Source organism: Podarcis muralis, chromosome 1, assembly GCF_964188315.1.
Source record: "Podarcis muralis chromosome 1, rPodMur119.hap1.1, whole genome shotgun sequence".
NCBI classification, from domain to species: Eukaryota; Metazoa; Chordata; class Lepidosauria; order Squamata; family Lacertidae; genus Podarcis; species Podarcis muralis.
This window is the reverse complement of record NC_135655.1, coordinates 47,908,190-47,930,305: the sequence shown is the minus strand read 5'-3', so window position 1 is coordinate 47,930,305 and position 22,116 is coordinate 47,908,190. Positions and strand designations below refer to the sequence as shown.

Here is a 22,116-nt window from a genome sequence, read left to right as displayed (position 1 = left end):
CGTCTAACCGTCTCTTCGCTCCCAGATGGAGGTGTGGCCACTCCTGACTCGTGCCCTCCCTCCTGTTGTGAGCTGCCAGCGCTTGCCCCCTGGCTCCCTTCCTCTTCCCTGTTCTCTGGCGGTGACGCTGGTCCCGATCTCCAACTGCTCTCCTCTGAGTCCCCTCTGGCTCTATCTTCCTGGGGTGCCCCCCTAAACTCCCCCCTTGCCTTGGCCACTGGTGCTCCTTTCTGTGAATCCTCCGATTCACTGGAAAGACTCGGAGATCTCGGGTCGTCGTCATCACTCATCTTTTCTTCTGCCTCCTCCCCTTCGCTCTCTGTTTCCTCCCTTGCCCTTGCCTCTGCTCCTGAACCCCTGACATCCATCCCCCCCTCGAAGCCCCCCACTCCCCCTTCCCCTCCTTCCGGTGCTGGAGCTGGGTGCTGCTGTGTCAAGGGGACGAATGTCGGGTACCGTTCGCTTCCCGTAGCGGGCCTCCATCCGAAGTCTTCCGGTTCTTCCTCCCTGCTCTCGTCGACGACGGTCACCTCTGCTTCCATCTCTGTGCCGCCGTGTTCGAAACCTGGGTCGTCCCCGAAAACGTCCATGTCCGTCTCTCCCTCACTTCCTCCTGGCGGCGTTGCTCGTCCTGGACCTTCTTGCCACTTCCTGCGCCACTGCTCCTCTGGTCTGTCGTCCCACCAATACGAGGGTTCTGAGGCAGATCCCGAGGGTGACCCCTCCGGGGAACGGACGTCTCGTGTCGGGTCCTCGTCCGAGTCGAACCCCCGGAACGTGCTGGCCGAAAGCGTGGGCGTGAAAAGCCAGTCGTCGAAAAAGTCTGCTGGCATCGGTCTATGTGGGAAGAGGGCATGAAACTCGTCTTTGAGCAGAGGTTCGTCCAAGGCGTAGCCCGGCACCCAGCTGTTCGCACTGGCCGGGGTGCCCTCCTTGGCGAGAAAGTATTCTACCCCTTCTTCCCCCCATCTGGAATCCAAAATTTCTGTGACTTCGTTGATGCGCTCCTTCTGTGCCACTCCTGCGTGCCCTGTTCTGTCTCTGACCGGACTCGGCGCCGTTCCGGGTTCCTGAAACCTGTGCGGTGCCTTGTAGGGAGTGAGCACCGATCTGTGGAACACCGGATGCATTCTGGAACCCTCCGGAAGCGCCAGCCTGAAGGCCACCGGGTTGACCTGCTCCTCGACTTGATAGGGCCCCAGTTGCTTATGCCCTAGTTTCTTCTTGGCCAACGACCTGGCCGGCACTGCGTGGGCTGCTAACCAGACCCAGTCTCCCACGTGGAGCTCTTCGCCAACCCTTCTGCGTTTGTCCGCTTGTACCTTGTATGCGTGCTTGGCCAGCTCCAGGTGGCGCCTCAGCTGATCGTGGACTTCCTGCAGCTCCGACGCGAATGCATCTGCCGTCTGCGGCTCCCCCTCCCCCAGCCTTTCCAGTCCCGGGAAGGTTCTGGGGTGCCTCCCGTTGTTGGCGAAGAACGGCGTGACCCCCGTGGACACGTGCTTCGTGTTGTTGTAGGCGAACTCGGCGAGCGGCAGGTAATCCACCCACGTCGCAGGCTGTTGATTTGCATAACACCTCAAGTACTGCTGCATGATGGCATTGACCCGCTCCGCTTGCCCGTTGGTCTGCGGGTGTCTCGCCGACGCCAGGTTGATCTTGACGTTTAGGAAGCCCATCAGCCTCTGCCAGAAATTCGAGATGAACTGCCGCCCCCGGTCGGACAGAATAGACCGTGGCAGACCGTGAACCTTGAACACGTGGTCTATGAACAGTTTGGCGGTTTGCTCCGCCGTGGCCACCTTCGCACACGGAATGAAATGTGCCATCTTGGAAAACAGGTCCACCACCACCAGCACTGCCGTCTTGCCCCTCGAGCTGGGCAGATCCGTGACAAAGTCCAGGGCCACTCTCTCCCAAGGTTCGGCCGGAGTTTGCAGCGGTTCCAACAGTCCGGCCGGCGGTCTAAGCACTGGCTTCGCCCTCTGGCAGGTGTCACACCTCGCCACGTAGTCCGCGACCTCCCCTCTCATTCCAGGCCACCAGAAATCCCTGGCGACTAATTCCACCGTCTTCTCCTTGCCGAAGTGCCCTGCAGTGGGCGCGTCGTGCAGCTGCTGCAGCACCTTGGCGCGAAGTTCGTCTCCCGGCACGTAGATGGCCCCTTTACGGATGAGCAATCCATCTCTTAGCTGGAAACCGTCGGCCGCTGCCTTGCCCCTTTGCACCTCTGCCATCTTTGCTTGCGCGAAGGAGTCCCCCTGCAACGCTCGTCGCACCGCCTCCAGATCCACGGTTGCCGCGGCGCACGCCCACACTGTTGGTGCGAAGATGTGCATGGCGGCCGCTGGCGTTGCGTCCTCCAGATACTGTGGCTTGCGAGAGAGAGCGTCCGCCATGATGTTGGTGTCCCCCGGGACATACTCTATTCGGAAGTCGAAGTTCGCAAAGAACTCAGCCCAACGTATCTGCCTCTGGTTCAGGAACTGTGCCGTGCGCCAGTGCTCTAGGTTCTTGTGGTCCGTGCAAACCTGCACCGTGTGCTTGGCGCCGATCAGAAAGTGCCTCCACGCCTTGAACGCTGCATGAATGGCCAGCAACTCCCTGTCCCATATGGTGTAGTTCTGCTCGGACTTGCTGAGCTTCCTGGAGTAAAACGCTCCCGGTCGCCACACCCCCTGCGGGTCTTTCTGCAGCAGGACCGCCCCCACGGCTCTGTCCGAGGCGTCTGTCTCCACCCTCATCGGCTTGCTGGGGTTGACATGAAGCAGCTGCTCTTCCGACGCGAAGAGACGCTTGAGTGCCTGAAAGGACTGTTCCGCCTGCTCTGTCCAAATGAACTTCTTTTTCTTGGAGCTAAGCGTGTCAGTGATGGCCGCCGTCTGCATAGCGAAGCCCTTGATAAACTTGCGATAGAAGTTCGCAAAGCCGACAAACCGTTGGACCTCCTTCCGGTTGCGCGGGCTCTTCCAATCCAACACCGCTCGAACCTTGGCGCTGTCCATGGCGAGCCCCTTGTCAGACAGCTTGTAGCCCAGAAAATCCACCTCCGTCACGTCAAATTGGCACTTCTCCAGCTTGGCGTAGAGCCTATGTTGCTTTAGCCTGTTCAGCACTTCCTTGACGTGTTTGTCATGCTCCTGTTGCGACTCCGAAAAGATCAGGATGTCATCTAAGAAACAGACGCACGTCTTGTAGAGAAGTCCCGCCAACACGTGATGCATGAATGCTTGAAAAACGTGGGAGCCATTTTGCAATCCAAAAGGCATAACTCTATATTCGTAGGTCCCCAGTGGTGTGAACATGGCTGTTTTCCACTCATCTCCCTCCCGCATGCGAATGAGGTTGTACGCCCCTCGCAGGTCCAACTTGGTGAACACTCTGCCCTTCCGCACCTTTGCGAGGAGGTCGTCAATTCGGGGCATGGGGAAGTCCGATGGCTTAGTCACACTGTTCAAGATCCTGTAATCCACTACGAGTCTCTTTTGGGGCGTATCCCGCTTCTTAACGAAGAACACCGGACTGCCTCCCGCCGCCTCGGACTCTCGGATGAAACCGCGCTCCAAATTATGATCTATGAACTCTTTGAGTTCTTGCAGTTCGTCCTCTGACATGGAATACAGTCTCCCCTTGGGCAGCGCCGCCCCTGGCAGCAGGTCAATCTTGCAGTCATATGGCCTGTGAGGGGGTAGCCTGTCTGCCTCCTTCTCGCAGAAAACTTCCAAAAATTCTGCGTACTTGTGGGGAATCGCTTGCAGCGTGCCTAGCCGCAGCTGTGACTCTTCTTCCTCTCCTTCCTGCCTGGGCACGATGCAGTGTTCAGCACAAAAGGAAGAGCCGAAGGTCAGCTGCCTCTGGTACCAAGCCAGCGTTGGGCTGTGCTTGTCCAGCCAACTCATGCCCAACACAATGGGCGTGTCCGACAATTGAGTGACGTTGAAGCTGATGACTTCTTTGTGATTCCCAAGTCGCATCACCATTGGTGGCGTTTGCTGCACCACTTGCCCCCCTAGCAGCTCCCTGCCATCCACCGTGACAACCTGCAGGGGCAGTGTGGCCGGCAGCAACTGTATAGCATGCTTGTTGACAAAGTCCTGCCCTATAAAGTCCGCATTGCTGCCTGAGTCAATGGTGATTGGCACGTCCATGGTGATGCCATTGGGCAGCTGGAGAGATGCGGTGAGCCTCACCACTGGTTTGGGCGGGAGGGGGTTCACGGGCTGTAAAATCTCTGGGGACTGCATCATTAATACGTCTGGCTGGGCCCCAGTGCCTCTTCCTCCAGCCAGACTGCGTCGTTTCCCTGCTGTGGTCCTCCTTGCTGCGTTGCTGCAGTCACCATTGCTGAGGCTGCAGTGAGCTTGTTGAGCCTCTGGGGACACTCTTTCGCCATATGCCCTGGCTCCTCACAGACGTAACACTTCCTGTTCCCTCTAGGAGGCTTCGCTTTCACTGCTGCTGGTGCTAGGGCTCTGGTTGCTGACTGAGCCCTGGCACCTCCAACCTCCATAGGTTCAACTCCTCCTCCTGGCGGAGGCGTGGATTGCGTACGTGCTGCTTCTCTGGGAAAGAAGGAGGAGCCCCTGGCTGGTTCGCGCCCTCCACGCCCTTCGTCCCTGCTCCACGGACGTCCTTCCAGCCGCACCCCCACTGCCAGCGCCCTCTGCACGACCTCCTGGGTGGTCCGGGGTCTCTCCCCCCTCGCAATTTCATCTTTCACAGAGCTGTTTAATCCCTCCCAGAACAGGTCTCTTACAGGAGCCGAATCTCTGTCCCATTCTAGGGCACTGGCCAAGGCGAAAAAGCGGGCATGGTACTGCCGTACGTTGGCCCTTCCCTGCTTCAGTCCATGAATCTGTTGCCGAGCAAGATCCACGTCAATGCTTGATAAAAAACACCCATCCATCGCTTTAATAAAGGCCTTCGCATTTTGGAGCGCCGGATCGTTATCCCTCCACAAATTGTGCAGCCATGCCCTGGCATCCCCATGCAAATAGGACATGATGAATCCCACTTTCTCCTGCTCATCTCTAAAATCTTTATTCAGCAGTTGCAGTGCACACAGTACGTCTGCTCTAAAATTGGGATACTGTTGCAGGTTCCCATCGAAGTGAGAGACCAGACCGCCTGTGCGTCTCCCCAAACCAATCCCCTCTGGTTTGGGTGTCTGTTGCCCTTGCTTCGTAAGCACTTCCAACCTGACCTGGAGATCCCTGTAGGCGGCAGCTGCGTCCTCCTCTCTCTTCCTGGATGCGAGAGCCTCGGCATTCAGCTGTGACACTGCTTCTCTGAGTTCCGCTATCTGCTGTTCAGCCGTCATGTCGGCTGCCGTTCGTGAGCTCGCTAGTAGGCACCTGCTTCTCTCCTCTCCTCGAGGCTGTAGATGCCCACAATTTTCTGGAGACGGAGCTTACTGTCAGAGTTGCTTCAAGATCCTAGCTCACAGAGGATCACGCTAGCCAAACGGTCATTAAGTAAAAGTCTTTATTGAGTTACAGTCTCCATTCTCAAGCTGCTGCGTGCAACTCTACGTCTAGTAGCTAGATCGGCGAAGCTCCGTCTGAATCTCCGCCCCTTGTACACCAACTTAATATCCTAGCCCTGCTCCACCTTTTCCGCCTGACTGTTCTTCTCTGGGTCCCTCTGCCCCCCTGGGTCTCTTCCTTCCGGGATTCTTCTGACGCTGACCCCCCGGACCCTCCTGTCTCCTTGCGCCGGGCTTTAGGACCTGGCTCCCTTTCCGGGCTGCCTACTGCGCCGCCTTCCTGTGCATTTGAACTTGGCGCGCGCGCCCAACCTTCCACCTTCCGTCTAACCGTCTCTTCGCTCCCAGATGGAGGTGTGGCCACTCCTGACTCGTGCCCTCCCTCCTGTTGTGAGCTGCCAGCGCTTGCCCCCTGGCTCCCTTCCTCTTCCCTGTTCTCTGGCGGTGACGCTGGTCCCGATCTCCAACTGCTCTCCTCTGAGTCCCCTCTGGCTCTATCTTCCTGGGGTGCCCCCCTAAACTCCCCCCTTGCCTTGGCCACTGGTGCTCCTTTCTGTGAATCCTCCGATTCACTGGAAAGACTCGGAGATCTCGGGTCGTCGTCATCACTCATCTTTTCTTCTGCCTCCTCCCCTTCGCTCTCTGTTTCCTCCCTTGCCCTTGCCTCTGCTCCTGAACCCCTGACAGTAAATAACAAATTATAATTACATAATAACCAAATAACAAAAGTATTTTCTTCTCTGACAGTGTCACTCTTAGGGTCAAGTACAGCACAGAACCTGCTACCTGCTCTCTGGAGATGATACACTGGGAGAGAGAAGAAGAAGGTAACCTTGACTCTCATGTTGTTGACACTTCATAAAAATTAAGTATTTTGTTAAGAGGTTATCTTCCTCTGCAGGATAAAATTTTAAAGTCTTACAGGTATAAGGTTCATTCTCGCTCCAGTATTTAGTAGGCCTAGTAAGACTAGGAAGCCAGAGCAGTAGCCAGAAGATTAAGCATGGGAAAATGGATATTGTCAAGGTTTGTTTTGCTTAACGGGAACTGCATAACAAAGAAGATAAGGATACTCCACAGATGTTTGTGAAGATTATGAAGTCTGAATAGAATCCTAGAGTTAAAGAAGATTATATAATTATCATTGTTATTAACAGTGTTGCGAATGGATAAAGGCACGAGGAATAAGTTATAATGGAGGAAATATGATTTATGATTATATGGATAGATAACTGGATATTTTTTTAGTTCTATCTCCACTTTCTTCCACAACACACAAATATAGACACTGCTATGAATAGCATAAAAAAGTCATTTCCAGAACTATGCTATACTGATGTGAGGAAGAAAGTAAGTAGGCTGGTCTTTGGCTGACTTTAAACCAGGCCAGCTGCATTTTGTTTTGTTTTGTGGTTGCATGTGTGATTTCTCTCTCTTTTCTTAAGGTCAGCCTCAATGCTCAAAGAATAAGCAATTGTAAATCTGTACAAATTTTAATGGATGCAAACCATATTAGCAATGGCTTTAGAGAGGTTTTCTGAAGGGCAAAAACATTCCGCCCTCATTCATCACGAAGGTAAGAGCTAGTTCAGATGCTCATCATTCTCAGGACTAGATGTGTGGTAGGGTGTCGGATGTGCATATCTGCTTGACTTTGATGTATGCAATGTTGCATATGATGTGTGGCATACATTCAAATGCAAATGACTCCTGTACCCTTTTTTCTAAGATCAGGCACATAAGCCACACCACACACTATATGCATGGTGGAGAGGATAAATATATGCCTACAGACTTTCCAGAGTGACGAGCATGTAAAATGCATTTTACTTCCTAAGCATCCCATTTTGAAAGTTTTGGTAAAACATGCAACCCAATTTAACTATGAAAGGAATGCTGGGTGCACCCCTGTAATCTGTTGTAATATGGATCTCATTTGTACAGGTTTTTTTAAAGATAAATGCTGGAAGCAAGTGTATGCATGCAATGTGCAACATTATCACCATGGAATCAATGAAGAATTTACTCAAGTTAATGCCACTGTATTCCATTAGAGGCAGCATTAGGCTTGACTGCCTCATATGTTTCAGGTAATCCTATTCATGGTTATCTGGCTGGATATACCAAGTGAAGAGAAACCTCCCCCCCCCCCTGAGTTTCCTATGCAAGTTACACATAACTTCCCCTTTCTGCAAATAAAAAATGTCCAGACAGTACATGCTCATATTCTCACTCACTCTTCCTCTTTCAGTGGAAGCTCTTACATAGGGAGAGAACAACAAGTGCATGTCTGTTAACCAGATATGCTTCATATGTGCACCAATATGGAGAAGTACACAGGGTTGTCGTAGCACAATATATTTGACTATGTATCAAACACTGCATGCAGATATATGTGGACTGATGGGCTGCTGGGAAGTTGTAGTTTGACAGTACTTAAGTATTTGGGAAATGACAAACCAGAGAGACAAGATGAGGATTAAAGGAAAAAACTGAACATACATGCTTCCCAACACTATCACCATTTTAAGAAAAATGTTTCAAATTAAGCTCTTTGTCATGCAAACATGCTCTAATATTGATCCCCATAAAACTCATTCATGTTTTCCTAAATTTGGTATTTAACAGTGATATTAATACTATGATGAGAAACCAAAAAGGAAACCCTTCAGATCAATTGTTGTTGTTGTTGTTTAGTCGTTTAGTCGTGCCTGACTCTTCGTGACCCCATGGACCAGAGCACGCCAGGCACTCCTGTCTTCCACTGCCTCCCACAGTTTGGTCAAACTCATGCTAGTAGCTTCGAGAACACTCTCCAACCATCTCGTCCTCTGCCGTCCCCTTCTCCTTGTGCCCTCAATCTTTCCCAAGCTTAGTAGGCTGAAATGACTTGGGAGGCTTGCAGTAAAATCCACCAACAGGATAGCTCAGTTAGTTAGTGTGTGGTGCTGATAATGCCAAGGTTGCAGGTTCGATCTCCATATGGGATAGCTGCATATTCCTGCATTGCAGGGGGGTGGACTAGATGATCCTAATGGTCCTTCCAAGTCAACAATTCTATGATTCTGTGATCTTCTTGATAAATGGGGGTATTATATGACGCGGCTTTGTATTAAGTCAGACCACAGAATCATCTATCCCAGCATGTCTATTTAACTAGCAGTGGCTCTACAAGGCCCAATATAGTTTTAGTTAGCAATGTCAAGGATTAAACATGAGAACTTCCAAGGCAAAGCATGCTTGCTACCAACAAGCAATGGCTAGGAAAATAAAACATAAGCTTCATCCACACACAAAATCAAAGTGCGTTAGTTTGGGGATAAATAGCTAAACAGCAGCACAGAGAAGACTCTGGGAATAGAGTCAATCATGTGAGCACAAATATGTCAGCAATGTGACATTGCTGCAAAATGTCAAATATTATTTTGGGTCCTATTAGTAGACACAAAAGATCTAGGTCTAGGACACTGGAAACAACTGGGGCTTTGTATTCTTTAGGCCTGAGATGGAGTAATGTCTCACGTAAAGCTTCACTTAAAAGAGAAAGGCACAAGTCAGTCTTCCCCAGCTTGTAGTTTTGGACTACAAGTCCCATTAGCCCTAGCTAACACGGTTCATTGAAGTCCAAGAATTCTGGCTAGAGAAGATACACTGGAAAGTAGAACATCCTGTAAAAGGTATAGATTCCACAATATATCCGGAACTGGAAATTACTGGCCTATGGAAAGCCTGCTGTTGGTGACAGTGATGGAATACATTGCTTAGGAAAGTTCTCAAGTTACCAACTGGCATTTATGAGAAGTTAAGCATCAGTGAGAGATAGCTTAAGTTGTTGCAAACATTGCTTCACCATAGAAGCTTGAACTAATTTGCTCTTGAGATTTCTTCAAGTCCTGTGATGGTGATGCTGTGATTCTGATAAGGATTTACATGTTCAGAATCAGCACATGATACAGCACTTATGGAACTCAAAATACAGATGGCGGGGGAACATATTTGAATGTTTCTATGTGTTAAAAAAATCTCCTGCAGCTAGAAATCATATTCCAGTGGAAAAGGCTAGTTTTGGATTCTTTCCCCGGGCATGTTGTATATAGAAGGATTGATCCAAATGGTTAGTTTAACTTAAATTCCATTGACATCTTGACAGTATGTCATGATTAACTTGCCCCATTGATTTTAAGTTCACTTAAGTTCAACTAACTTAGCTTGGGTCCAACTTGGAGAGTTTTATTTTACAAAGGCATAGTACTTACACAATTTCCCCTCTTCCATTCTGAAGTGGTGCAAAGCCACTGTCTAGGACAGGGGTCTGCAACCCGCGGCTCCGGAGCCACATGTGGCTCTTTTACACCTTTGCCGCGGCTCCGGGGCGGATACTAGCAAGGGGAGGAGGCGCATTGTGCGCCCCGACACTCCCCACTGTGGTGGGTGCTGTACTGGCTGTGACGTCGCATGGGGGCGTGCGTTAGTCATGCACCGTCCCGACGTCACCTTCCCGCCCGCCCGCTACATTGTAAGGGGCATGTACGCTGGTCACTGTTTTGAAGGGGAGTGAATAACACACACACACAAAAAAGGTAACTTGTTAATTTAACGTTTATTTCTATGAGGAGGAGTAATTCTGAGGGGTCAAACAAAGAAATAATAAAAAAGTGACAAAAAAGTTATTTTTATAATGACGAGTTTTGCAGCTCCCAGTTTTTTTTTTCTTCGGAAATGGGTCCAAGTGGCTCTTTTTGTCTTAAAGGTTGCAGACCCCTGGTCTAGAACAACCAGCATTCTGATTTGATCAGCAGATTGGTCAATTGTTAACCTGATTACATTGGGCCATTTAAACTAGATAATTTGTTGTCATTAAGTTAATAAGAGTGGAGGGCAGTTGTCTTTGATTGTCGGATATATTTTAAGTAACTATGGGTTAAGTAAGGTTGGTTTTTGGTTTTCCTCAGATAACACAATCCTGCTGTTACTAAGCTTTTACAAGCTGTAGTTGGAGATGAAACGAACAATTCAGGTAAAATAATATCTTCCCTGTGTTCTTTTCAAACGTTCAGCTTCAGAATGTTCCCTTTATATTTGTGGCTGGGTTCTTGCTGGTAAGGAAAAGCTCCTAACTGTTCTAACGGCAATTTCAAACTGATCAGAAAACATGGGAAACCCATTTGAGAAAGTGTCTTGAGAAGATCTCTATATTTTATTAAAATTAAGTACATCAGCCCTGCTGGCTCAAACCAAAGGCCCTTGTATCCTCTTCTCACAGTGGTCTACCTAGATTCAGGTAGGTAGCCATGTTGGTCTGACAAAGTCAAAATATATAAATAAAATAAAATTTAAAAACTGTCCAGTAGCACCTTAGAGACCAACTAAGTTTGTTCTTGGTATAAGCTTTCGTGTGCATGCACACTTCTTCAGATACACCGAAACAGAAGTCACCAGACCCTTATATATAGTGGGAGGGTGGGGTGGGGGTTTTCTCAGGAGGGTAGTAGGAAATGGGTGATTGACTCAATGGGTCTGGTAAACCTGTTGATGACTGTTAACTGCAATTAGTCCTACAGGAAAAAGCAAGGGATAGTATGCAGATGATTAGCATATATAATGAGACAGGAATCCAATATCTCTATTAAGACCATGTCTCTCCATAGTTTTCAGTTTAGTGATAAGTTGTAATTCAGCAGCTTCTCTTTCAAGTCTGTTTCTGAAATTCTTTTGTAATAAGACAGCTGCTTTGAGATCCTGTATTGAATGTCCTGGGAGATTGAAGTGTTCTCCTACTGGCTTCTCTGTCTTGTGATTCCTCATGTCAGTGGCCAACCTGACGTCTATGGAAAACCCACCAGAAAGACTTGAGCACAAGACTTTCCCTATTTGAATTCTTCCGCAACTGTTATTCATGAATATACTGTCACCAATACTGGGTGAAGGACACTTAGCCATGGTGAGGAGTAGCTGTTGGCAGCCTTATCCTTTGTGAATTTGTCTAATCCCATTTTAAAGCTGTCCATGTTGGTGGCCACCACACCATCTTGTGGCAGCCAGTTATTCAGTTTCAGTATGTGCTGCCTCTTGTCCTGTCCTGAATCTTCCAATACTCAGCTTCCTTGGAGGACCCTGATCCTAGTATTATGAAAGAGGGAGAAGTTTATTAATATTGAAGTTTAGGGTATTTTCAGGTCACTTTTCCAGGTCCAAGTGACTGAAGGATGCATGTAATGTCCTTATCTTCTTTGGGCTATTTATTCAGTCTTTCCTCTTTTTGTCTTAGCTGCAGCTGCTGTTGATTCCTCTATACCTCTCTTCTGAATGAAGGACAATAAACCCATTTATTTCCCTTTGGTACATCTCTGCCCTTATCTTACCTCCACTTCTGAATTAGTTCCTCTGCAAGAGGGAATTCCTTCGCCTGAATTAATTGAATATCCTTTTGTTGATCTACTGCCATAGGAACCAGAGTGCACTTTGTAAAAAATCCACTTGAGTACATTTTGTTACGCAAACAGCTCTGGACACAGCATTGTCAGGATCATTTAGAAGACACCGGAGCAAAGTTATTCCTTCCTCCTCCCCTGCCTTCGGGAATTGCTGCTCACACTGTAGACACTCCACAGAACTGATTGCAGACCTTGAGCTGCTCTGTTTATATGACTTGTTCAGTCTCCAATTGCTCATTGGTCCAGTCATTTGGAAAGCTGCATGGAGCTGTCCCACAGGGAATTAGAACATGGTGTCATTTTAGTCTCTGCCTTTCCCAGCCTGATGTCTGTTTGTTTTTATTTTCTTTGCCACAACATCTGTCCCACATCGTGGAGAGATTTCACAATTTGGAACTTGCAGCAAATACTGACACTGGATCAACAAGCTCCAGAAGTTTGCTATTAGCTGCTGCTTTTTTTTCTCTTGCAAAGGACACTGGGTCAACTACTTGTTCTCTATGGATCTCAAACTGTCTGTATTTATTTTACTGTTCATTATAGGGCCATGTTGGAATCTGCAAACAAACTATCATCTCTACTGCAGATGCCCTATTTCCATGTGTGGATTCCATTTAGGGTCCAAATTAGAATTTCCATTGGATCTCAAATAAAACGGATTTCAGGTTTTGTAAATTGAGTGCTGTTGAGCTCTGTAGCAACATTTTAGCAGCAAATCCCTATATCTAGCCTAGTGTGAAGCTGTTATTCCACAACCACTGCCTGTGTTTATGAGGCCTAGCTTCTAGGAAAGGGTTTATGTTTGCCTCAACACCCCTACATTCCCACAGCCAAGTCCCAGACAGTTTGGGGCCCCTGTGAGAAGAATGGAAGAAACTGGAGCTTTTGATTTTATAGGTGACAAAGGACAGAGCTGAGTAGCTGCATGTACAGTGGGACCTGTGAATAATGTGGCTTTTGGCAAACGTTCAGCTGAAAGAAGGGCTTAAATCAGTATTTATTTTCAAGTGTGTTCAGAACATAAAAACACTTAAAAGTTACTGTTAATTGTCCTGGATTAGAATAGTTATACACAGTGCTCAAATTACTGAGGGAGCAGGAAGAAAGGAGGTGTTAATTAAATCCACAACCCCTGTCCTAAACTCCCACCAACTTTAGCCAAACTGTATCCACTCCGTAGCCTTGTAAAAATTGCATTTAACAGAAAGGAAGAGGCCAGCTCCTCCCTTGCTTGCCTCTGATTCGAAAATTGGATATACTTCCGTAACAAATTAAGAGGCTGGGTTTTTCTTTATTACTCAAACTCATTTTTGAGTCAGCACAGAAAGCCATATTTGCAACTATTTGAGGGCACGTGTTCATGTTCTGTATTCACAGACAAAACTGGAATTGGAAAGGTACATCTCCTAACTAGCAGATAATGGTGGTACAGCTGTTGCTGAAGTATAAACATGGCCTTCAAGGTACTTTGCTAGCTGATGCAGCTCCTTCTCCAAAGACTCAAAGTGTTATTTGGAGAAGGGGCTACAGGAGAAAAAACAGCTGGGGAAGCTGCAAGGGGAAGACAATCTTCCCTCCAGATGTTGCTAAACTACCGCTCTTGTCATACCTGCCCATTGGTCACGCTTGCCAGGGCTGATGGGACTTGTAGTTCAGCAAAAGGGACAAAGGTTACCCGCACCAGGTTTAAGCACTTCTTCACCTCTCCACCACTCCCTCCCTGCAAACTACCCACTCCTGATGCCACATTGCTGCAGAAAAGCAGAGGTGAGCATTTGCATACATGAATTGGTCAACCTAAATTCCCTTTGACTCCATGGTTTCCTTGAGGTATCACAGGGCACATGGGAGCTCAGAATAAAAACCTTCATTTCTCTTTCTCCTGATGAGCCTTTATTTATTAAGTAATAATCTCACTATTTTTGAGGGGGTCAAACGAGATGATATATTAGCTCGGTATCTATGCTCTAAAGTGCAGGATTGCTTTTGTTACACAAATTGCAAGTACAGAAGGCCTGATTCGGATCAGGAACCTAGCATGGCAGCTTGCCCATTGCCAAGGCCCTGACTTGGCTCACCCCCTTTCTGCATGCTAACAATTAGGATGGGGGGGACGACTCCCACTTGCTTTTTTTCCCTTACACAAATTGCAACCACAGGTGTACCAATCTGATTGGGACCAATGTGGGAGGAAAACTGTTAACCCCCCCCCCAAAAAAAACCCCATTTATTATTTTTGTTGATGTTGTTGTTATATGCTGCTCCATGTCTAAACTGACTTATAAGCTGTTTACAAAATATAAAGGGCAAATATACTAATTATAATCTATGATTAAAACATACTATAAAGCAGTATCATAAAAATAAATCAACAGCAAAAACAGGAGATCCAGGTCAAGGGATCAGGAAATGCTGGTATAAACAGATGTGTCTTCAAGAGCTGGTGGAATGCCGATACAGATTCTCAAATCTCAAATGTCAACAGGGAGGACATTCTATAGATCCTGTACAATCAATAAGAAAGCCTGCCTTTGCATTACAAGTCAGTAATCATTGAGCAGCAGCAGGACTGATCTTATAATGCTCTTATAGGGCTATAGATAGGAAGTCAGTGTTTCCAATAACCTGGCCCAGCGTTGTTTAGGGTGCTATATGTAAGTAACATATTGGGTCCTCTCAAGATACGGTGTACTTAAGGGAATGGCTACATAGTTAACGTATCATCTAGCTTGGCCCTCAGTGTACCCAATGGAATTCTAAAGATAGGTCCAAGTGACCTCTCTATTCATACGCCCAACTGTTTTAGAAACTACCCTGATATAACTTATTGGATTGTGTGTTTCTTTTTGGCATGGCCACACTGTTTTCTGTTTCTTTCCTATCAGCAGTTATGTCCTGGAAGCCAGTAACTTAATTTATCGGAAGAGGTGTGTGGAATCTCAAGCCTGCTTGGCAGCCTCACTCACTGACCTTAGCAAACTAAGGCTCTGGTGAATCAAGAGTGATGGCAGCTGCGTATTAACTAGTTCCCACCTTCTAACAAAAAGGTGCTTCCCTGCTCAGCTAAATCACCTTGTGTGCCTCCTCAGCCATAGCACCGTGGGACAGTGGCGTGGGGGGGGGGCGGCCGCACCGGGTGCAACATCTGGGGGGGGCGCACTCGCACTCGCAGCTCTCTGCCCCTACCTGGCTCACTCTCTCTCATCTGGGGGGGGGGCGCAAATTACTTGCCTTGCCCCGGGTGCTGACAACCCACGCTACGCCACTGCCATGGGAGAGAGCTGTGTCTCACTCAGCCAAGCCTGCACCTACTAAGTAGGCAGGATCCCATTGTTGGGCTAGAAGGGAGGGAAGATAAGTGTTTTAATGTATTTTTAATCTTTTGTTGGAAGCCGCCCAGAGTGGCTGGGGAAACCCAGCCCAGACTATAAATAATAAATTTATTATTATTATTATTATTATTATTATTATTATTATTATTATTATTACGTTTGGGGAATGTGACTGTGAACACACAATACACGCAAAGCACATTCCTCTCCCCCCACCCCAAAATCCTAATAACTGCAGTTTGTCAATGGTGGTAGGATTTGTAGCTCTGAGGAGCAAACTACAGTTCCCATAATTGTTGGAGAAGGGAAATGTGTTTTAAATGTATGGTGTGTACATGGTTTGTGTTTTCCTCACTCCAGCAGCCCACCTCAAGTTTGTAATGCATGGTCTGGGAACCCACATGCCAATAGATCCGCAGTCAGTTAGTTGTACTGGGAACCTTGGGTGAGCTGCTTTCCCTTGTAGGGACATTTGTGTGAGCTGCTTTCCCTTGTAGGGACAATAAATTGCAAACTGAATTTTGCAACATTAGGGGACACAAGGAATGAAGCGGAACAGAGGACTCAGTGGCCCTCTTCTCTCCCTCTAATCGCTCTTCTCCCTTCTTGCCACTATTGCTACTGCTTCCAAGAGAGGGGTTTCTTTAAAGAATCCCATGTGTGCATCAGCACTGATGCAAGTAGTAATATCTGAATGTTTAAAAGAAAGTGACAGGGCAGCATTTATATCTGCATGTCTTCCCACCTCTTCCGCCACCTTGTCAGTTTCATCAGAGAGTGGGGATGGTGAACGTAATGCCAGAGGGTCAGGCAGGTCACAGAGAGGGGCAATAATCCACACCATCACCAACCAAGTCAAAACCTATGCCTCCAAACCAAGTGAGATAAGGGAACCAGTCAGTTTCAATTGACTTAGGGATCTATGGCTGTCTCTTGAGGCTCAGGTGGTCTTGGTGGCATGAAGTGCCTTTCATCAGCATTGACTGGTGGCCCAGCCATGCCCCTAACTGGACAAGGATAGCCTAACTTAATTCTGGGCTGCATCAATAGGAGTATAGCATCTAGATCAAGGGAAGTAATAGTGCCACTGTATTCTGCTCTGGTCAGACCTCACCTGGAGTACTGTGTCCAGTTCTGGGCACCACAGTTCAAGAAGGACACTGACAAACTGGAATGTGTCCAGAGGAGGGCAACCAAAATGGTCAAAGGCCTGGAAACGATGCCTTATGAGGAACGGCTAAGGGAGCTGGGCATGTTTAGCCTGGAGAAGAGGAACTTAAGGGGTGATATGATAGCCATGTTCAAATATATAAAAGGATGTCATATAGAGGAGGGAGAAAGGTTGTTTTCTGCTGCTCCAGAGAAGCAGACATGGAGCAATGGATCCAAACTACAAGAAAGAAGATTCCACCTAAACATTAGGAAGAACTTCCTGACAGTAAGAGCTGTTTGACAGTGGAATTTTCTGCCAAGGAGTGTGGTGGAGTCTCCTTCTTTGGAGGTCTTTAAGCAGAGGCTTGACAACCATATGTCAGGAGTGCTCTGATGGTGTTTCCTGCTTGGCAGGGGGTTGGACTCGATGGCCCTTGTGATCTATTCCAACTCTATGATTCTATGAACTTCTGTCACTCACTCAGAAATTTCTAAGATCCTTATGCTTGGACGTTATGGTTATTGGCCTGGATCCAAAGAACTGCACATCCAGTTCTGCATGCTCACCAGGGCCTTGAACTTGTATTTCTCAAATAATGGCTGCATAGCCAAGCCCCTTTTGAAACTGAGGGAGACTTCAAAACCATTTGGGGATATGGCAATGGTGGAGGTCTATTGTTCATAAGGAGGGAAAATCAAAAGTCCATCCTGGTAGGCCCAATCCCAGGTAGCTCTTTGTATCCTGCCCATATTCTATATATGGAGACTGTCAGCAACTACATCACTATTACAACAGATGCTGCCTTATACCAGGTTACACTATTTGTCCGTCCAGTCCAGTATCATATATCTGCAGTAGCTCTTCAGGGTCCCATACAAAGAGAAGTAATTTCCAGCTCGGTTAGCTGAGACCCTTTTAATTGGCCATGTACCAGGAATTGAATCTGGGATCTTCTGCATACAAAGCATGTACTCAACCCTAGAAGATGGCACCTATATTACAGCAGCAACTGTGTAGTAGTAGGGAATATGAATAATCAGCTCCCTTCTCAAGCACTTTTGATGTTATTTACATCAAGACAGTAGTACAAATAAAATGTGACAGATATGTTGTAAACCACCCTGAGATCTATGGGTATAGGGCGGTATACATCTAAATTTATTTATTTACTTATTTAATGCTAACTAGTTTTGCAAAAGATGAGAAGAGTTCATTTTCTGAATTCCTTAATCAAGAGCAAGTGGATTTCAGCTGAGACGGCAGTTCCTACAGTGATGGGTGAGTCACACTACACCTTTGGGATCATGGCAAAGGACAAAAATCACACATTTCAAAGAATGGACTCCAAAGCAGAGAAGCCTCTTGCTTCCTTGGCTCTGAACCCTCATCCTTGGTATGCAGCATCTTTTGCTCTTGTTCTGCTATGTTACAGAGTCAGCTGTTTAGTTCCTAGGTGAAATGACACATCTGCGTCATCTTTCATCTTGGTCAATTACTGTAAAAACAATTCTGCTAAATCCCAGAATTTTAAAAGATGATGATAGTACTTCATAAGTCATGTTGAGATTTTAGTTTTGTTTTTAGAATTGCATCAACCATAAGCCAAAGTTAAAAACAAGGCATGGCAACAAAGTAAACACAAGCCATGTACTGCACAAGTCGAGATATGTAAGTAAGGGAATATAACTAAAGGGCTGAGACATCTTCAGATGTGGTTTTCAGGCTCATGGCTTCAGAAACTTGTGTGTGGGCCATTGTGTGTGCAGGGGGCTGAACCTCAATGGAATTTAGTATCTTGTGTGCCCAGGCTCTGTGACCTTATTTTCCTATTTTACATTTTATAGCCTACTCTGTAGTCCAGGAACATATGCTCAAGGCTGCTTACATTAAAGTTAGAACACAAATATAAAATAGGGTAAAACACTTAAAGGAAACAATTCACTTCAGCTAATAGCAGGAGCATTTCCAAGTGACAAGATGCACAAACAATTGGCTGAATACAGAATTAGGACTGTAGGCAGAATCCAAATTGCAGAAATCACAGACTGATAAATTTGGCAAAACTGCATTTTTCAGCTCACCTGCATTTTTCAGCTCACCTGCCGAATAGTTCCTAAACAGGGCTGTTCTTAAACTGAGGTACCACAGTATTTGAATCGTTCCCTGAGTCTTAGATGGCATCTTCCCTGTGGATCTTCACCACAAGGTAACTCAAAAGACACCACACTTTAGGGGAAATAGTGACCGGAAGACACTATAATAAGCTGGGGACAAGACAACGAGATAGGAAAAGAGACATACAGATCAGGTCAGGTTTAGGCTTCAGTATAGTTTTTTTGCAATAAAATCTATGAGGCATAAAATTATTAAAATTAATTGTAATATTTTAAAGGGCAAAAAATAAAGAAAGAAAACTATCACTGCATAGCCAAACTTCTGCTCTAGCTTCCTGGCCACACCAGGAATTACGGGAAAAACAGATACGACTACGCCCCCTTTCTAGGGAATAGGCTTGATATATTCAGCTGAAAGTGGAGTCTATTTTTGGAACTTTACAAGGCATCTTGTATTCATATAAACATGAGGTTCTATCTTTGGAATAAAGTAAATAAAACAATGGCAGCTCTTGAACTTCCCCTGATACCAGACCAAGACTGCTCAGCATGCCAAAAAAACTCAATAAATTGGGTGGCTTCACCACATTAAAAATGGTTGCATGAATCAGCCCTTCTTTATTTACCTTTCCAGCTGCTTTGGCCATATTAAGGCTCTTCTCAAAACCCTCCAATGGTTAGTTATCCTTCTTGACAGCCAGATGAGATGCTTGCCATGGGCCTGGCCTGACCACACTAACGATCCAGGCAGCCACTTAGAGGAGCAGCATTTGTAGGATGGTGACAATGCATCTGTAGGGGTGACAATAAAGCTGTGTTTGATCTGCAAAATGACCTTCATAAATTGTGTCAGTGAATATCATAGAAGTCACTGGGGATATACCTCTTAGTAGTCTTGGTTTAATCTACTAACTCAGCTCTTATACTTTACCAGGTATTTAAAAGTACAACTTTTTGCTTCAGAATTATCCATGACATCTCCAGTTGAAAGGATCTCAAGTAACTAATCTTAGAAGCACCAACATAAGACCCTAAAAAGCAACTGCCACTCATAGTATCACACAATACAGGGACAGAGGAGCCAATAGTATGATTCACTAACTGTACATCAAAATTAAACCCCACCCTTCCGCACTATTATAAATAAACAAATAAGCAAGCTTTACTTACACAGGGCCTCCTAATCACATTCTTAAATTCTCACTGCAGCAAACAATTCATAATAAAGTGTGAAATACAGCAGCTTCAAATAGGCACACAATTGAAAATAAGGGAAGCAATTGAGGGAATGGGAAAGTAACCTGAGAGACTGAGGATACAACAAAACTGTAAACGAATACAGATGCATGTACTATGCAATTTGCCAGGGGTTTGCATATAGGGGTTAAAAAGTATCATTCATTTCCCTCTTTTAATGCTATCAAGCTTTACATAAACTTCCTTACTCCTTGGATGCTTCCTTTAAACTGCATCACTTTTCTTTCATCCTTCAGATTTCTCCTTCTGCCGATAGCCTCGTTTAGCTTACTCTTCTTCTTTACCCCATAAGTAAACCCCTAGCAAAGCACAGAGTACACACAGCTGCATTTACTCCCAATCGTGCACTTCTCAAAATCCGGTTCCCATTTCCCTTCTTCTTCTGCAGTGCATACTTTGTGAAGATGTCTTATAGGGAGTCAGGCCATTGGTCTGATCAGCCCAGCATTGTCTAATTAATTGGCAGCTGCTCAACAAGATCTCAGGCAGGTCCTTACATGCCCAGAAGCTGGACTGCTAAATATTTGGTTAAGGGACTTAAACTGTGGTTGCACTGAAAGACAAAGAGGAAGACTAATCACTGCTTAAAAATGAAAATAATCAAGGGGGCAGGGTGTGCACTTAAGTCCAGAGAACAGTAAAGGCTAATTATTATTGACAAACAGGTTGTCTAACTAAAGCTCCAGAATGAGCTCAGGGTACACAGGTGAGTGTGTCAATTCACTTTGGGCAGGCCTGCAGTGGCATGCAGCATACCCAGTCATGATCTGGATCAGTGATGAAGCCCTCTCTAGTAGGGCTGGGCGATATTAGGTTTTCAACATCGTGGTATAGCACGAGCCAAGCATCACACTTAGAACGGACTCCCAGAACACATTCTTTTCGAGAACCAAGGAACGACTGTATTACCATAAAATGCATGCCTCATGCTTTATATAAGTAACACAGCAAACTTTTATTTTATTTTATTTAAATAAGCTGCTGTATGTCTAAGCATATATGCCAGTTATCCCTACCACCCTAAAACAATCCTGTTTTGCATAAAAAGGCAGAATGCATGTATACTAAAGGCCAGATTAAATATTTTAAGACAGACAGAGCTGACGCTGATTGCCTTCTATCTCTTTTCTAGTGTGAATTACACTGAAATCAGCTGTGCTGTGCATTTTCCCTCTTCCACCTCCCATCGTTGGATGGCAAGAGACACAGTGCGGTGATTGTTTGAATTAGACTTTACAAGGGAATGAGAGATGGAGAAGGGCAGGAATCCGTATCTTTTCTCCTGTGAGGGAGAAAGCAGATGGGGGGAGGTTTGACGTTCATTGTGGAAAATAACAAGAAAGGAAAACTTAAACATGCCTCCCTCCACACACACAATTCCTTCTTCTGTTCTTCTGTCCAGCCCCCATGGTTGCTTTTCCTAAACAAAACTCCAAGCTAGCAGGGGCAACTACATGTGCCACTTGTAATTTGGCCATGTGACAATTTGGACAAGTGACAGTGTCACTTGTAATTTGGCCATGAGCTGTAACATAAAATTAAGAATTTAATTTTGAAAATTGGTCCGTGACTGATCATATGGATAAACTGCATGGTAGGCAAGCTGGTGGGTTTCATAACTCTCCCTCTCTCTCTCCCTCTCTCCCCCCCCCCTCTCTCTCTCCCTCCCTCCCTCCTTCCCTCTCCCTCTCCCTCTCTCTCTCTCTGTGTGTGTGTGTACACATGAAGGAAGTAAAGAATCCTTAGCATGTGGCGTCTTTTCTCTCTTGGAATTTCCAGCTCCCTGCTTCAGCTTGTCTCTTCTTACAACTGATCCTCCTTCAGAGAAAAGCCTTCAGCTGGAACGGATTGCTTTACAGCAGCCTGCGGAGGGATGTCTGATACCTGAATGAGATCAAACATTCAGGCACTGTTCTCAGGCTGAGCTGCCATGTGGAAAATCCTGTCCTCCTCATGCAACAGGGGACACTGTTTGTTCCTATGGCTTGGGGTAAACTATAGGAGCAGAGAAGGGAGAAGGGATTAACGAAAAGGAGGGGCTGCCTATTTAAAGATCTGAACTTAAAACATCTGTTGAACGTAAATAACACTCTGCATTCCATGAGAAGGCAGACACCTCTACAGTTCACCTGCACAACTTGCTTCTTGCTTTGTTTGAACATGGAATGAAATTCTTGGAGGAGCTGAGAACAAGGACCCCGTGACTAGGAAGAGAAGGGTAGTGGCTGCTGCTGGTGACTTGTGTGCAGCTACAGGTGAATGGGTGCTGAGTGTCAAGAGATAAATACTGAAGAGATCACTATCAGGGGTCCATGGCAGGCCCCAGGCCCAAACCCCTGTT

At 46.4% G+C, this 22,116-nt stretch overlaps 2 long non-coding RNA genes across 2 annotated transcripts in view; one reads left to right on the top strand and one right to left on the bottom strand.

The window, feature by feature from the left end:
- LOC114595147 (uncharacterized) overlaps nucleotides 1–21,390 on the bottom strand; it is a 39,361-nt gene extending 17,971 nt beyond the window's left edge. The window contains exons 1-2 of the long non-coding RNA XR_013392697.1: nucleotides 19,964–21,390; nucleotides 19,145–19,310 (exon numbers count right to left, since the gene is read on the bottom strand). This is a non-coding gene — a long non-coding RNA (uncharacterized LOC114595147). The remainder of the gene's footprint in view (nucleotides 1–19,144; nucleotides 19,311–19,963) is intronic.
- LOC114595204 (uncharacterized) lies at nucleotides 6,178–13,401 on the top strand. The gene is made up of 4 exons (XR_013392693.1): nucleotides 6,178–6,312; nucleotides 6,931–7,061; nucleotides 10,438–10,502; nucleotides 11,754–13,401. It is a non-coding gene; the product is annotated as an uncharacterized LOC114595204 (long non-coding RNA).
- Nucleotides 21,391–22,116: the final 726 nt, after the last annotated feature.